The 17,693-nt window shown below is 30.9% G+C and overlaps 1 protein-coding gene across 3 annotated transcripts in view; it reads right to left on the bottom strand.

Moving 5' to 3' along the window:
* LOC126771950 (protein gustavus) overlaps positions 1-17,693 on the bottom strand; it is a 58,548-nt gene that overhangs the window by 21,271 nt on the left and 19,584 nt on the right. Inside the window, exon 1 of one of the 3 annotated variants that reach the window (XM_050492139.1) lies at positions 6,463-6,617. The exons of the other annotated variants lie outside the window; for them this stretch is intronic. The gene's annotated coding sequence lies outside the window, so the exon portion shown is untranslated. Of the gene's footprint in view, positions 1-6,462; positions 6,618-17,693 lie in introns of those variants that run through there. 3 annotated transcript variants of the gene reach the window in all.

Below are 17,693 nucleotides of genomic sequence, written 5' to 3'. Positions count from 1 at the left end.
AACCTCGATTATATAAAATCGTAGTGAATTTATCAATGATAATGTCACAGAGATCCTTCAAAATATAATTGTAAATAACACGGATATTTGAAGGCAATGGTTAATCAGTACTAGGTTAGAACTAGGTACGTATAATAAAAAGCTAAATGCACGCGATGCCGCTATTAGGAAATGGGCGCCGCCGCAGCGCACAGACGATAACGATTTCACTAGGCGGCCATAGAATGGGGAAAATTGCGCTTTTCAGCGAAATGAAAGCCGGCTATGGTTGCAGAATTCCTTTTAGATAAAAAAGGCTCATAAATTTTCGGGCTCGTCGCGTCTTTGATACAATATGCATGGGGAAGTCGCAATAAAACTGGACGAAATTAATCGGGATTAATTATGTTATACATTTTCTTAAATATCTGTTCATTTTTAATACGATTATAAGGCAAATATTAAATATTCATTCATTTCAAATATTAAGGGTAATGCTAAAAATAAAAAAAAAGCAATGCTCGGCATGTCGTTCTCATCACCAGGTTTTGGACAAAGGTATGAAGTCATTTGACTAATCGACTCGTGTTCGACGGTGATGAAAAACATTCTGAGGAAACTTGCGAATGAAATTCTGCCGTATGTATATTTACAAACTAAAATTAAAAATAATTAAATAAAAATGTAGCGTTTTTATTGAATAGAGAAAGTATCTTACGTCATTTATATACCACGACATCTAATAATGACAGGCGACCTCTTATAATGACATGAGGGATAGCCCTCCGTTCGATGTAGGACTCATTATATGTTGGACAAAACCAACATACATTTACATCTTACTAATGTTAATGGATGGATGGATGGGAGAAGATATAGCGATCTCTAACAGACAACCTTTGGTGAAAGAAGTTTTGTAAGAGAACAGGTAGAGTATTAAACTACACATACTTTATATACATATTTATAAACTACATACCTAATATTTCATACATTCATACCTTTAGATATAGACAAATAATAGCTTTTCAAGCGATATTTAAAAATGCTCAATGAATTCGAATGCCGAATATCTGTGGGCAGTGCATTCCATATTTTAATGGTTTTTACAGTAAAATAGTTACAGTAGGTTTGTGTCCGGCGGCAGGGAGTAAAAAGCTTATTACCCTCCGAAGAACGCATGTTGTGTTTGCTGTCACATCTAAGAAATTTAAAGCTTTCTTTAAGGTTAGATGGTGTGTGATCGATATAAAGAATAGAGTATTTTATTCTGGTGTTTCAAAAATTTTCGTTACTGTTCAATATATTATAATCCAAATGCATTTTGTTATTTTAAAAATTAATAATCTTAACTATTTTTTCTTAATTCTTTCATTGAACGGTGGTAGTAATCTACAAACACAGGGACACAGTTTTTACTCGTACGACGGAAGTAGGGCTCCACCATTGTAAATACAGAATAAGGAAGAGGAACTAGCATATCTTACGCAACAAGGCCATAGAGAAAACGTCAAAAACACCATTGATGTTCACTGTTATGATCTTGGCTTGATGAAAAAAATAAATATATAAAATATTAATCACCTCAAAATTTTATGCGGAATTATTTATATAAAAATAAAATCAATAAAGAACAACAAATTATAACGTTATTAAAGTCTTAAATCTACATATCAGTAATTAAAACTAATAAAGTTTAATTATATACAACAATCGTTTATGTATTTACGTTTAATTTGTCTGTAAAAATACTTAATAACTCGTATTGATTTGTATTATATATAAAAACTGATATTTAAAATGAATTCTTCGTGTAAAATATTGATAGAATTGGGCAATTTAATCTCTTTGATGTCGACATTAAAAAATAAAGTACATTCTTCCTTTAAACATACTAAAGAACAAATTGAAAACCGCAGTTAATTAAAAAAACCACTTTACCGCGTCGCCTGCAGCATAATATATAAACTTCATAGAGACAAACATTTATTAATAATTAATTTATTTTCAGAATACGTTGAAATAAAAACATAAGAAATAATAAGCAAGTTAAATAATTTTTAAAGGTATTCGAATAAGGCAGACGAGCAAACTATCATCGAAACAAAAACAAATCCTTACCGAATCTAAGTGTTTTTTACTTGTAACTGTAATCACACCGACTCACATAGGTGGTGGACCTACCCTTCAAACCAGAACACAGCAATACAGAGTATTGATATTTAGATGTAGTATAATTGAAAGATATTGGTACAAAGCCCTCCTAATGAATAAAATATTTATAGCAGAGAAACAAAGTATATGACGTAAAGTTCAATAGCACTAGTGTGTTTTGTCAATGATTGGAGTCAGAGCAGAACAGTGCTGACAGTATTTGGAATTCGACGTCCTAACGAAGCAGCGCTTGTTTAGGCGTCCAAATCAAATGCTTTTATTTATTTCCGAGTAAACCTTCGTTAGAGCTTATGCTATTTGAAACATGAAAAAAATACATTTACATGTACATTTAATCAGTCAGTACTTAATGTGGGACAATCAGTACCTACTACACTCTATTTATATGATTTGACATTCGTACTCTGTATCAAATATGTCTATATCTATAAATGAAATAATGACTTAATTAATATACATAAATAATAATAAATACATTATTTTCATAAAACAAATTAATAATTTACAATGAATATGAGCCGATTATTATGATTTATTTACCTTATTAATTTATAAAGCGTCCTTTCAATGTTATGAATCAAATCAAATTCGACGGTTGCATTGTTTAATAAAGAACAAAAGAAGGAATAATTCCGGGGTGACACGCAACATTCTAATAAAAGAATACAAAGTAGCCGAAATGGTTTTTTATAACTATACGTAAAAACGTCTATTTATAAATATACGATTTAATTTTTAAAAAGGATTAAGTTTAGTCATTAATATCTCATTTATGGTTTTTTTTGTTAAATTATATTTAAAATGTTTTTTTTTAGTGTAGCGATTAGTACTGCGCTATGACCAGCGTTATTTAATTTTTAATGAGCTCGGGTCAGTGTTGTATGCAATTCCGTAAAAAATATATTCAACTGCATGAATGATTGAAACACTAATCTTATAACCATTAAATATAATTTGTAAAGGTAAATGTATTCTTCTATAATAAAAAAAAACATAAAATATAAGAATGCAGTACTGTCAAAGATAAAAAAATTCTATATTTAGATATTATAGATAAATCTATATTTTCCTTCCATTCCGTATTGTTCACTATACGATGAAGATGAAAACAATTGCTTGTAAATACTGTGAAATCTGCTCGTTTCTTTTTCCTAGTCATGCAACGAAACAACCTTCAAACAGTTAATAGTAATGGTTAAATGTAACAACACAAAATAAACAATTAAAATATTCTTACATTATTAAAGTTCTCGGAATTATTAACAAATTAGGTATAGATACAGTCAACATTTGTCTTAAGAGACCGTTTTAATATCACATTACAAATAATAAAACACCTCCACACACTAGATTTAAACAGACTTCTACAAACCACCATCTATTATTACCATACTAATATTTAAATTTAAAATTCAACTGTTATTGTTGTAAACATGAAACGATTATACTTCAATAACATATAGTGACGTGCCTTTTATAAGTAGTATAGATAAATTAAACTTCTTAAAATTGGGACGAAAATAGTATAATATTAAGTTTTGACTAATAAGCACATCTTAATCGGCATATAATCTCGGGAAAAGACAATGCATTATGTTTCTTAATAAAGAGTAAATAAGCTTGTCGTATAATTATACTCACAAGGGACTTCAAAACTTATAAGAGCAATGATATGACAAACGGCTCTTGTTCTACTATTGTCTATAGGCAGAGAGACTGACCGTCAACGTCAAGTTGTCTATAAGGTATTTAGTGATCTTAACAATAAAAAAAAAATTAAACTAAAAATACTTTCTTTTAAAGTATAATTCAAAGAATAAGAAAAACTTCATTAACGAGTCTCATTGAAGTCATGTCATGTGAAGTAGTTATTTGTTCAGACAGTTTTATTCTTAGTAATCCATTACTTATAGCATTTAAGATTCATGGAATTCAAACGTGACGGCAGCTAATATGTTTTTCCTTGTTTAATACTCCTTAAATAAACTATATTTGTTGCGTTTATATAAAAAAAAACGTGATAATTATGACTTTTATAAGTAAATACAAAGTTTTAGTTTCGTTTCAATTTTGTTATGACGCTTTCAGAAATAGTTTCGCTTGGAACATTTAAAGTATAGAAGTTAGCGCACGGTAACGACTTTAGTACCATGCAAAATTAACTAAGGATAATGAGCCCAGCTTCCGAGACGTTAATCCGGAATATGGGAAAACTTGGGCTGTGTGTACTTCATGAATAAATTAATCAACAATCCTTAAATAAGCTCCTTCTTAGTATACTAAAGCCAACGTCTGATTTTACCTAAAGAATGTATTAGATTATACAATTGTCAAGAGGCTGTTATCTATAAAATTTATTTATTAAGAGTTTATTTATAGAAGATGCCATTTCTCCTCAATTATCCACCAATGCACACAAGAGCATTGTGGAATAGACTCCAAACCTTAAGAGTTAAGGCCTTTGCTCACCGGGACATTTATGAATTTACTTATTTTACGTACGTATCGTATTACGCACGTACCTTTTTTTCTTATTTAATTTAGGGACTTTTGTCCTGCACAGGCACGTTAGTCTTATTGTCCCTTCTATATATATAACATCACTTATTATTTATTGCTATAAGATAAAATTCCAATTGCATCCTAGCAGATTCTGATAGAGGATCTGATAGAAACGCACGTACGTAGATTAAAGGTTTCCTATTATAAGACATGACTCGTTTAAGTAATGTATACTTCTACTAAAATATATTAAATTGAATTCTTTATATAATACGTGAACATTGAAGGTTATCTTAATTAATTTTGTATTTATTATTAAAGGTAATGAAAATTATTATTCGAAAGGTAACGTGCAAAAGATGTGCATAACAAAAAAAAGATACAATTTTATACGAATTGCATGCGATATTTGTTACAGTTAATGAACATGAGCTTGTTAACTTGTCTTTCAAAGTGCTTATTATAATGAAAATAATGCTGAAAGTTAAATAAAAGTACTTCTTCTTGACGAGCAAGTTTTTGAGCTTATTCCGCCACGCTGCTTTAATGCGGTTTGGTGGATATACATGAGAGTTTCATTCGACACTCAGGTGTCCTCATAATATTTTCCTTTATTGCCAATGTACATATGCTCATGAAAATTCAGTGATGCTTGCCCTGGCTTGAAACCGCGATCTTCGGTTAAGATTCACGTGTTCCAATCACTAGGCCATATCATAATAATAATATAATTTTATTATAATGATATTGTGACTGTGTACCGTTAACGTTTTTCACAATCGCATGTAGCAGCTGTTACTAAATAAGCATGTAAGTCACTCGCCGATATTACCAAGGCTTTCCACTTTCAATACCCTTAGGTATTTAAAGCGAAGGTTTACACGCACTATTGAAAAAAAGATTAATTATTCTAAGAACTTATACTTTATAGGAACATAAATGTTTTTATTGAAAAATATTTCATAACGTCTCAAATGTATAAGCTCACACTAAGGTCGCGTCGCGTAGCTAAATTTGGTTATAATGTACATAATGAATATTTTACATTCAATGAAAACGTTTTCGCAATAACGAGGTCTCGCAAGTGAGCGGCGCGAGAAAGAATTTGTCGTTGAAATGTCAATACCACATCAGGTCGAGAGGAATTATTCATTACACCTCGAAATAAAATTTAAATATACATTCGATGAATTCCCTAAGGGATTTTGATTTTATAGATATATATATACATTGTTATATATCTATAGACCCCTGTTAGGGTCATAATCGTAACTCATACGATACATTCATACTAATTGATAACAGCAAAACTAGAAACATGTGCGTATACGAATTATAATAGCGTCTGTTTACACATTTTACAAAGAGGTCAGTCAGATAACAGTGTCAGACGATTTAGTTATTGCAAGTCGATAAATATGATGTAGGTACTTGATAAAATAACGCGTAACGTACTGAATAAATATTCGAGGAGGCTAGGCCTTCGTTGTGAATGTTAGTTTTTAAATACGTTAAACGACCTTCCCCGAAAGACCTTACTTTAAAACAGTTGAAATTCAAAGCGTTTTCAAATCGAACCTTATAAGTCGAGATATTGTATTCAATGTTACCGATGTGTATAAGCATTATTTTTCTGATTGTTGAGAATTTTCATTCAATCCATTTATATAAACTAATATTATATTTTAAATAAAGCATTATACATAATTAAATTAATTTACAATAATGTAAACGGTAAACAATACGAGGAAATTGAATGTAGTTCAATATTCCCTAATGTATATGTTTGTTTACAAAACGACATACCTTAAGTAGCCCAGCGCAATGCTATTCCGAACACTGTTTCCATAATACGTTATGATAAGCGCTATCGCAGAACGTCATAAGTATACATTGATCACTTAACAGTTCGTACATAAAATTGTTGTAACACCGATCGTAAGCACGTGTACTCAGCAACGCGCCGAAACCAACTGGGACGGACGATCTATTATAGCGGTGCGCGTGCGCAGTCTCGGTCCATTTCCCCCACGCAACTTGCCCCGTTAGAATTTGTCGCAGCGATAATGTACTTCTCTCTATTTTCCTTACGTACCACAACACCAGGGTCCATGAGAAATGGATAATGTCCCCTGTCAATCTTATTGCAAAATAACTACCTGACTAGATGGCTAAGCTGCTAACGCTAATAAAGTGAAATTCATTCTACATTACGAACTATTCAAAGTATTTACATCGATTAGCGTAACAGCTGATACATCTACTTCCTTGTTCGTACATTATCAACGTAGATAAAACATTGATTCGCGCTAACCCAACACCCACTTTTATACATTTTTATTAAAATAGTACATTAAAACACCCAAGTTTCTTTTACAAATTAAATGCTATTTTCTATTTTATAATTGATTACCTTTCGTTTAAATTCGGAAAATCTAAACAAATCTTTACATTACAATAATAAATTCTATTAAAAGAAAAAAAAACAATAAAATATAAAAGAATTAAACAGAACAAAACGCAAGAAACGCAATTTGAGGATATTTCGGATCATGTTCAACCAAGTCGAAAATACAAACAAAGGTAAGAAATTATTCAATAACTATTTCAACACACGCAAGCCTCTTTGATACGGGTTGAATTATTTATTTCTGATCTTCTGGGAATTTCCAGGGTTATATTTCGCTATATCTTATACAAATTATCGTAATTGTAAACATGGAAGGTTTAGTCTACTCGGACCGTTTCGACTGGACGCTGAATATTAATTTAATCGTAACATTATACTAAAGTTTTTTACTACACAAAGATGAATTCTAAATAGAATCCAATATGATATGTATATAAGTAAATTATTTGCTATCGTGTTAATAATCTCGTGAATTAGTTAGTCGTGAGCTTTCATAGTAGTGTTATGTCTAAGAACAAAAAGTATTCGGTCAACTTTGAAAAGTTATTTAATTTAAAAAAAATAAAGCGCCCTTTATTCTAAAAAAATGGAGGGTCTATGATTGACTTTGATATGAAATGTTTACTTATATTTCAAAATATATATCACAACGATTTACTTTACAATAAACTGAACTTTCGTTAAATCCTCGATATAATTTCATGCAGATATTAAATAAAATATTTTTTTGATACTAATTCAAATTTTGCGAAGACTCAAATATAATTAATAATTATAATTTTTAAAATATAGAAGAAATAAATAAAGTATAAAACATTTACTTAGAATCTCTTGTGATTTTGTGTTCCTCTGTCTTGAAACTCGTCTTCTTGTAAAATTTAAGCTAAAGCTCAGGTTGACCTTCCTCAGGAATAAAACCGTTAAGGACTAGCTGTCCCTACATAGTGGCTTAATCGTCAGTAATTATGAAATGTGTGTCAGAGAGTGGTTTATCAGAGCGAGTTGCAGCCGTGTTGCACCGTTACAAGATAGTTTTAATTTTTTCTTATTCATTCGTGCTGTATGGTGGAGGCCGTTATTTACCCATTCCGAGACAGGTGTCGCAGTTATCGTCACGTTTGCGGAGGCATCGTATCCAATCTACGAAATTTCAAGTGCTACTTTCCTATTACCGTTGTGGGGTATCAAAGTGACAGAAACCTGTTTTACCTTTGATTTACGAATGTACAATTTGTCTAGTTTTGATTTGCTTTAATATTATCACGACTAAAAAGTAGCCAAGGGGACAGTTTGTGGCCACGTTACGTTTATTCAAATATACTTAAATATCTCGAATGGTACAAATATATATAGAATTAAAACGTCTACTTCGACAACGTTGGAATAATAAACTACATACATCCCAAAAAACATACACAACATATAAACTAAAATCAGAAAAAAGTAACATTGTTTGTATTTTTAATATATTTACGGTGAAAATATAATATTTATATAAAAATTTGTTCCAAAAAGTTGTTCCAAAATGTAACACAAATTATGCAAAAAGCTCTATAAGTGTGCGTCTAGCACGAACATACAACAAATTATTTTCTCATTTAGACCTGTTTCACTTATCCAAAAAACAATTGAGGAAACAAATAACACTATCTTACCGCCAAAAATAAACACGCACACACACACACCCACACGCACACACACACAAACACATACACACAGAAACACACACACACGCATGCACAAACACACATACAAATACCCATACACTTGTGAATATTCTCTTGTCACAAACGTCAACAATTTTCTTTAGACCTACTTTCTTTTTGTTATCCACTTTGTTAAATATATTATATTAAACACTTTATATTGTAATCTTTGTGGCCATAGTCTTCATGAAATTTAAAAAACTGTACAAATATAATCTGTATACGCTGTTGATTACAAATAAATAAATAAATAAATAAAAATATTCACTACTATTTACAATTATAACATAGCGAATTGACAACGCTGTAGTGCAGCGTACTAAGAGTACGTAATGGACATTTCTCGGTTTTTATGCATTTAGGAAATGAACAATTCCTTAATGAGGAGGTTAAATTATTTTTATTTTGTGTCGTTTAAGTATAATGTTTAATATGAAACTGTACAAAATATATTACTCTATAATGAACAAGAAAACATTGAGCTAGCCTCGGTTTAACTTAATGGTATTTGTAAGTTAGGTTCTTGCGGCATATTCAGTTTGTTTTCAAGTTTAAGCCTAGAGAATTTACGTTATCTACATCTCTAATAATCATTGCAATCTTAATGTAGAATAATTTATTAATGTAATTATAAATAAAAAGTAGTTAAGGTATAAATTCATATAGTTAATTATTAAAATAGATTTACATAAAATAAACTTACTGTCATAAAATGTCATAAATTCTTTTTAATTGATATTACCTGGAACAAATAATTGAGCATTAGTTTAATTTATTGTTAAAGGCAATTTGTAAATTTTTTTTTTTATAGAATAGGAAGGTGGACCAAACGTCCTTAGACATTGGCATTGTAAGAAATGTCAACCATCGCTTATAGCCAAAGCGCCACCAACCTTGGGAACTAAGATGTTATGTCCCTTGTGCCTGTAATTACACTGGCTCACTCACCCTTCAAACCGGAACACAACAATATCAAGTATTGCTGTTTTGCGGTAGAATATCTGATGAGTGGGTGGTACCTACCCAGACGAGCTTGCACAAAGCCCTACCACCAGTAAAATGATAATAAATGAAATGTGAAATATATAATTATTTTTTAATACATAATTTTTTTACAATTTTCGAAATGTAGCTCAAAATAAAAAAAAATTAATATACCTATGTGCTATAAAAACAAGATGGAAAAGCTTCAAAGATCGTTTTACACTTTTAGCGCAACTAATGTCCGAAAAAAAAACTCTTTTCAGACAAAATTTCTCGTGCTTTTGTTTTTAGAACTATTTATATACCAACAGTAAGGTATAAAAAATCAAGAAAAAAAACCATTTCAATCATACAATATGTCTCCGATACTTATTATCTAATAATTAATTCATATCTATTCATAGTCATAACAATAAAATAAGTATTGACAATTTGTATATCAATTGTAATAGTGACCAATTGACAAAACCATTGAGAAATAAAAAAAAGTACAATAAATAAATTTAAACATACAAAATACTAATTACAAACAAAATTCATTAATTTAATCACTGTTAATTGAAAAATATATTACATTTAAGTAGCAATTTTATAATAATTCTTTAATTGCATCAGAACGAAGCCGCTACGTCACTAGGTCTGTTTTAATACTATTTAACACGAATTGAAATCCTATGTAATAAATTTTCGGATGAAAAACAAAATTAAGCGCAGATATTCTGTAATATTTTCCTAGTAAAAAGTATCAGATCATCTATAAAAAATTTAAAGAAGTGAAACTAGCATCTTAAATCACTTATCTAATTTATGTAATATTTCCGGTTCTAATCGCTATCTTAAAACTTTTCCATAGATAACTTTTTCATTCAAAGTATATTGCAAAAAAACCAATGACGTAAAATTGCATCACAATTATGTTTTAATTCAATTATGATTTCCGTAAAGGGGTCAAGTTCGCTGGTTTATCAATGTCGTCTTCGACTTTAAAATCCGTGTAAAATTATTTAGGTTATGTGTTTAATTATACGGTATATTTCGAAATCGATTCGTATAATTTAGGAGAAATGTTACGAAATCTATATATATTAGGTATACGCTTAGCCATGAATTTACAATCGAACACCAAACGTAAGACCTTGTGAACGACCATTAATAGATGAAGCGGTAAGGCAAGGCCCAAGGTCACCTGTTAAATGAACGATGTAACTTGTAAGGCGCTTCGAGTAGGTACCAGTTTCGACTTAATACCGCAAGTACAATGCTAACGTATAAAACGCAGGAAATAAAGTCGGACGACAAAGCGAATCGCATGGCAATATTTTTGGTAACGACAAAAGAACACAATGTTGAATGACAGCAACGTACTAGTTCTTTTTATGAAGGAATTTTAGTGACAACTGCCACGGAAATTGCGTTGCAAGTGATAGTACAGTATAAACGTAAAAGTATTATAGTATGCGGTCTATCGGCGGTCGTAATGCTCTCGCACAAAATGCTCTTTATTGCCTTTGATAGGTTCATAATACGGTCATTGTCGTGACATCAATTAACTGCAATGAATTGGTTGTTTCGCTTCCGAAGCAATATTTTCACTGTAAAATATTACGCATCAAAATTAATAGGATAGGACCGAAATACACTGTACAACATGATATCAATGTTGTTTATTCTAATATACCTAATTGTTATTAAAATATATTAGTCGTGCAATGATAAATAGACTATAATTACTTAATTTTTTTTTATTACAATATTATTCTCTTTCAAAACCTAATTATTAATTTGTTTTATTAAATTACTCTAGAACCTCAGAATCACAATTTAAACTAACAATTTCATGTTTAATTTCAAAATACTAAGAGGATCTTTATTTTATCTTGAACTTATGTTAAGTTTAATTGAATTTCCAAGTACTTTGCAAAACTAAAATTGTAAGGTAATATGAACAGTAACCATTATGAAGAATTTTCTTGTGTGAAAAATTTTAGTCAACTATAATAATATTTTGATATTTATTTATTTAAAATTTTATCACTTTTATTTATTACTACTTTATGTACACAGACTTCTTAACCAAATTCTAATTGATTTTTACCTATTCGAGCATGAAAAAGTATAGTATTGTTCGTTCTCGTTATATTACGGAAATTGTAAATACATAACATTGTCACGTGTAAATAGTGCATCGAAGCGTATTCGAATTTGCGCACGTTCATTACGTGCTTAACGCACGTAAATTGAGTTAAATCATGAGCATTGCATTATTATTGAAACATCATTGCGAAATATAAACAACTATTAATAGTGAAAACCTTTCCTACTATTGTTTTGAGGGTAATATACAAAGTATTTTAGTAAAATAAATTTAACTGGTCATGAGATGGATGTAGATGCAAGAATAGAGTAGAAGCCATCAGTCGTCGCTGAGTAGTGTCCGAACACGAATCCAAGACTCCGCAGAGCGATTAATCAAGTGAGGGTACATCGATAAGCGGAGGGCATACTATGCATAGCTGCTCTTCTTTTATTTATTGTTGACCATACATCCAGTGGATTTATTACAATAAAATATAAAATATAATTCTATTATAGATCATTATATATTTTTCAACTTATCTTTTTTATTTTGCTATAAATATAGTCAGATCGTCAAATGACGATCGTTTTGTTTTAGAATACATCGATGTATATTTTCGTAGGTAATCAGGAGAGTATCGATTATTATGAACGTAGGCCTCAGCTGTCGATGACACTCTGACGGGAATAAGTGTTCACTTCAGTTCTTGTGGCATGCCGCCGAAACGCTTCAACGATCATCTGTGTACACTTCGGCTGAGCTTGCGCGCGCATTAGATCAATATCCTCGGCTGCGTCGAGTTCGCACCACGCGAAATCACTTCGAGATTCGTGGACTTATTTACTACGATGCAATAAGTGACAAAACAACCGTCTACGAAAGCGATAATTAAATATATTAATGTAGACAACAAACTAGTCTCCAAACTTAATAGTAACTACTTTTAACTTTACTGAGTGTACTGTAGTCAAGTTATTGGATATTAAGGAAAAGTTGGGAGTGGGTAGTTTTGTAGGACTTGTTACTTACTCAACATTCCCGAACATACGCTAGCACTATCGCGTACATCGCAATCGCAGTAACTCACAGCTCGGTGTGCAGATATGTTGGCTCTTTGGAATCGATAGTCCCACTTAGTTAAGAGGTAGTCAACGTTCGAACGTCACTTACTCCTGCCATCAATCCCGATTTTAATTTAACAGTTTTAGCTTGTTTAACCTTTAATGTTTGTGGCGAGGCGTACTGAAATGTATACATTAACAATACATTGCACTATACTTTTTCAGAAATTCATTTAACTATATAGATAAGTGATCTAAAACGTCCAACCTTTTAGCAATCAATTTGCATGTCTAACAACACATCGTTACGATGTATGGGCCTTTCGTGACAAGTCCAGCAACTAAACTAAGTGTTGTTTCGTGACGCAATAAAATTAAGCCGGCGTTGATACATTTTGTTATTAAATAAGTTGTAATATCCATTTAACTTGTAAAAACAGAGTATATATGTATGTATAAAACAAAGATTATATATGTTTTATAACGACAATATTTATCTGTAAAAACTTTATTCTTGAACTTAAATTAAATCTATTAGAATTAGCATTCGTTGGAGATTATTAGTTGGTTAGGTTTAGTTTGCTTTATAAATATTGAATCACAGATTTTAAATAGTTCATCGTTTCCGTAATTCAAATTTATGATATGTCAAAACGATTGGCGTGGTTCCAGTTTTTCGTCCAAGGATGCGAAGCTAGTGGATAAAACTAAACGAATTTCCATGATTTTATACAGATAAATATGTTTCATAAAAGAATTTAAGACAATATAAATAAGAAATATTCCATTCATACTCACCTAATTGTATTGCTAAATATTATTAAACAATCTTTAATGTACAATTAGTGATGAACATCAATTTACTAATAAATGATTTAAAGTTTTATAAACGTTCATTCGTATTAAACGTTATACAAAAGATTTTAATGAAACTTTTTAAAGAATATAAACTGTACAAACATTTTGTTTAAGGATTTTTATTTCTATTGAATTAAAAGAAAGCACAGATTGTAGGAAATCTTGGCAGCGAGCGAAGCGGTGACGTTGTATACAAAGTGTATAAACGTAACGTGCTCAGGAAGTAACAATAGAGAAGTGTTCGCCAAACGTTACAATGACATGGGTGGGTGTTGCATGGGGTTCATTGAACGCCATTGTGGATCTTCAGGTCCGAGAATTTTTATATTTTGTGTATTACCGGTCTTAAACCTTTTACACACGTCTTTATCGAAACCTAATGCTCTTTAGAAATGCATATGTAAAGTTGAAGATTCTGTAGAGAAATCATTTTTGAAGTTTTTTTGAGAAATAACTGCTTCTACCAGATTCGGAAAAAATAATATTATTTAAGTTAATATATATTAAGATATAGCCCTCCAACTGTGTGTCGTGTTCCTGACGCACACGTGTTGTCGCAGTTAAATATAACCGGCGGTTCAACGCACGAGGGGGGCGACGCGTACGGCTAACCTACTATTACTGTACATCACCATCGACCATGGGGATTAGTTGCTGTTTAAATTATCGTGCAATTTATTTCGATAACAATATACAGTTGTGTACAATATTAGTTGTACATTTATAGCAAGTTTAATTAATGCATATGATTCCATGAAAGGAATTTAGATATTACAAAATGTAATCGTACCGTTAGTTGCATAGTGTAGATTATTGTGCAACGGTATTATTAATCGGTATTATTCTTCGAGTGAGTTTAATTGAAACACGAGTAAACATAAATAGTTAAAACAGCGCTTGATAAATAGTTGTTAAACATCCGATAAGAAATTGACAAAGTTAAATGAGGAATATAAGATACGGTAGCAGCTTAGCGCTATAAATTAAAATAAACAAATGCGCTAACATTACCGTCATAGCTGCTATTGTGTGTCAATCGCCTGAGCTTTACTGAACGTTTCTTTAGCCAGGTGAGAACGTTGCGATGCATTCGAAAAAACATTCTTTTATTTCATGGAATACTGAATAAATAGCACCGCCTCTAATGAAGGAAATCACAGTGAATTGGTAATGAAGCTTAGGCTAGGTTAGTTTTTTGTTCCTTTGTGCAAGTTTTGTTTACATAATTTTATTAAGTAAATGCAATGTATTTGATAAAAACACGTGTATTTTTGTCGTTTTCAAGTCGAAATATATATTTACAAATTATACAATTTAAATGTCACGATATAAGCCGAACATAAAGTTCTGTATACAAACAAAGTTCACTTAACATTTATATAGTTATTTTACAAACACAAATAACGATAAATTGCAATACAATTCAAGTAAATACTAAATATGTCGGAACTGTTATCGAATATTGAAACAATATATATTTTCTTTTTTACAATTGCAATAGAGTAGAGTAATGTACGCGCTACAAGACACATTGAACTCGATACAAAAAGGCCGTCAAAAATCTTAACAAAATCTTGTTTAACGACACATCGTAACAATCCCAATAACAACAACAGCATCTACAAAATTACAATTTCAAAACAGATAGATCCCGAAATCAATAGTAGTGTTCAATACTGTTTTTATAAGTTCTGTAAAAAACAACCAAAACGAAATAAATAAACACACACACACACACACATATACAAAGCATACATAACAAAGGACAACTTTTAAGAACTTTCGATCCATTCACTTATATCCTTGCGAGTTTATTCTAAGTATATTCAACGGCCGGGACCAGTGTCAATTGCATTCACCTATTGTATCGTTTGATGTTATCAATAGTCACATACATTCAATATATACTCCTCGAGCACAGGTGTTATGCTTCAGTCACATCACGTACCGATGCAATAGATCACGTCTGAGTCTAAAGAAATGCTCAATGTGAATAAGATGTTCTAAAATAAATTACCCATTAATTAAGTGCAGTAATTTAACTTGACCTATTCTATTTTTTTTTAATTAATGTTTTTGTTTATACGGTTTAAGTTTAGTTTCTATATTTTAGTCCAAAATATACCAATTAAATGTACGATATCACGATCATATTATAAGGAACGCCAAAACTTTATGCTCATTACAATATATAATACAGCTGTCGGTTTTGATAACAAAAAAATTTAGGTGTGTATGTGTATGTGAATAACCGCAGCAACCTCTTAGGGTTCTGTGAGAGAAATATATTTTGATGAATGACTCTTAACAAAATCGTTTTTTATTAAAAATTATGTACGCAATAAGAGCTCCTAGAATAGTTTTCATAAATGTGTTGATATAAGTGAAATTACTACTTTTATCCTACTATCCATGTGCGATATCTGCCATTAACTGACTGCTTTCAAAGTAATAGTCATAATTCATTTTAAATAGACTCATAAGTTAACTTAACACAACACAAGGCATATCTCGAATACTATCTGCCATTCCTTTGGTCAAGTACGAGTGGTATTTGGAGAATCCCAGTCACGCGAGATAGACTCGTGCTTGACTCGCGGCCACAACGAAATAGAGACAAAGAGGTTCGCATAACCTTGGCGGCGTGTGCCTTGCTGACGGGCTGACGAACGCGGAAGCCACTAATGAACTACCGCCTACAGTCTTTACAAATATACAGCGTTGATTCTACCCGATTTTTTTTTAATTTCACTTCCCACAGCCTCAAAAAAGGTTTCGATGTTATCGCCAATGGCTATTTTAATATTTTTATTATATAATTATTGTAAGCTTACAATATTAAAATAAAACATACTTCCTTTAAAAAAAATCAATTGTATAAAATATAAATATAACCTTTGCGAGCTTTGCTTTATCAATAAAAATAATATTTTAAAAGTTAAATGTTAATTAAAATTATTTTATTTTATTATTAGTTAAATTATAAAATTAATGTACGTCATAATAAATTTTAATTTTATCACAACCGCATTCGTTTCACCGAACACGTTACTGAGAGTTAAACTTTTTGCAAATAATGTTTAACATAACGGATTTAGTGAAATTTCGGACCGGTGTCACAAGTAATTACTTAGTTCACTTTAGGGGATCGTTCGGTTACCAAACCGCAACAATAATTGTAACTGGGATTTAACAATATTTAAATATAACTATTCTCTTTTGTTTTTAGAATTGTTAATTACCCTTGGCTTTAATTTGTTTAAAGCATTTAAATTCTGGGAATTCTGTGTTTTTGTTAACAATAGTAGCTTGAGAAGTACATAGCGATCAACACAACATTTTTTATACTAACGAGTAGGAAGTTAAGTTTTATTTATATCTATTTTAATTTGAAACAATAGTTGATGCATAAATCGGCGTCATTGGTGTTTGTGGAAAGTGTTTGAAGAAACTGGATCTGATTGTGCTACTACTACAAGACTAAATTTTTAATTTTATGCGCCCTGCAAAAATTATTCATACTTGGACAATCGACTTTAACTGTATAATATTCAGATTAATTTCTAAATATTTGAGAACATATTTAACTAATCAGTTAATAAAAATATTGGAATATACAATAATAATATATAAATAATTAAGACTAGGAAAAAATATTCTTATGTTGAAACAGTAAATTCCTTTAAATTGGAGTCACTCTACTGAAGTATTTAACATTTGATTGGCCACGTGCACTCGTAAAAGCAGTTTCAGCATACAAGCTATATTTATTACAGTTATATTTATTATTTACAAGTTATATTAGTAGTACTGCGTTAATAATATTCTATGAGGTCGGTTATCGTTAGTTTCGTCTATACATCAGAACACGAGTGCGGCAAAGTGCTCGGACGTGGGCATTCACAGTCTCGATCCGAGTGGCCCTCTGGCACTCACCACAT

Source organism: Nymphalis io, chromosome 11, assembly GCF_905147045.1.
Source record: "Nymphalis io chromosome 11, ilAglIoxx1.1, whole genome shotgun sequence".
Taxonomy (NCBI): Eukaryota; Metazoa; Arthropoda; class Insecta; order Lepidoptera; family Nymphalidae; genus Nymphalis; species Nymphalis io.
Note: the sequence above shows the minus strand (reverse complement) of the source record. Positions and strands in the feature narration are given on the sequence as shown.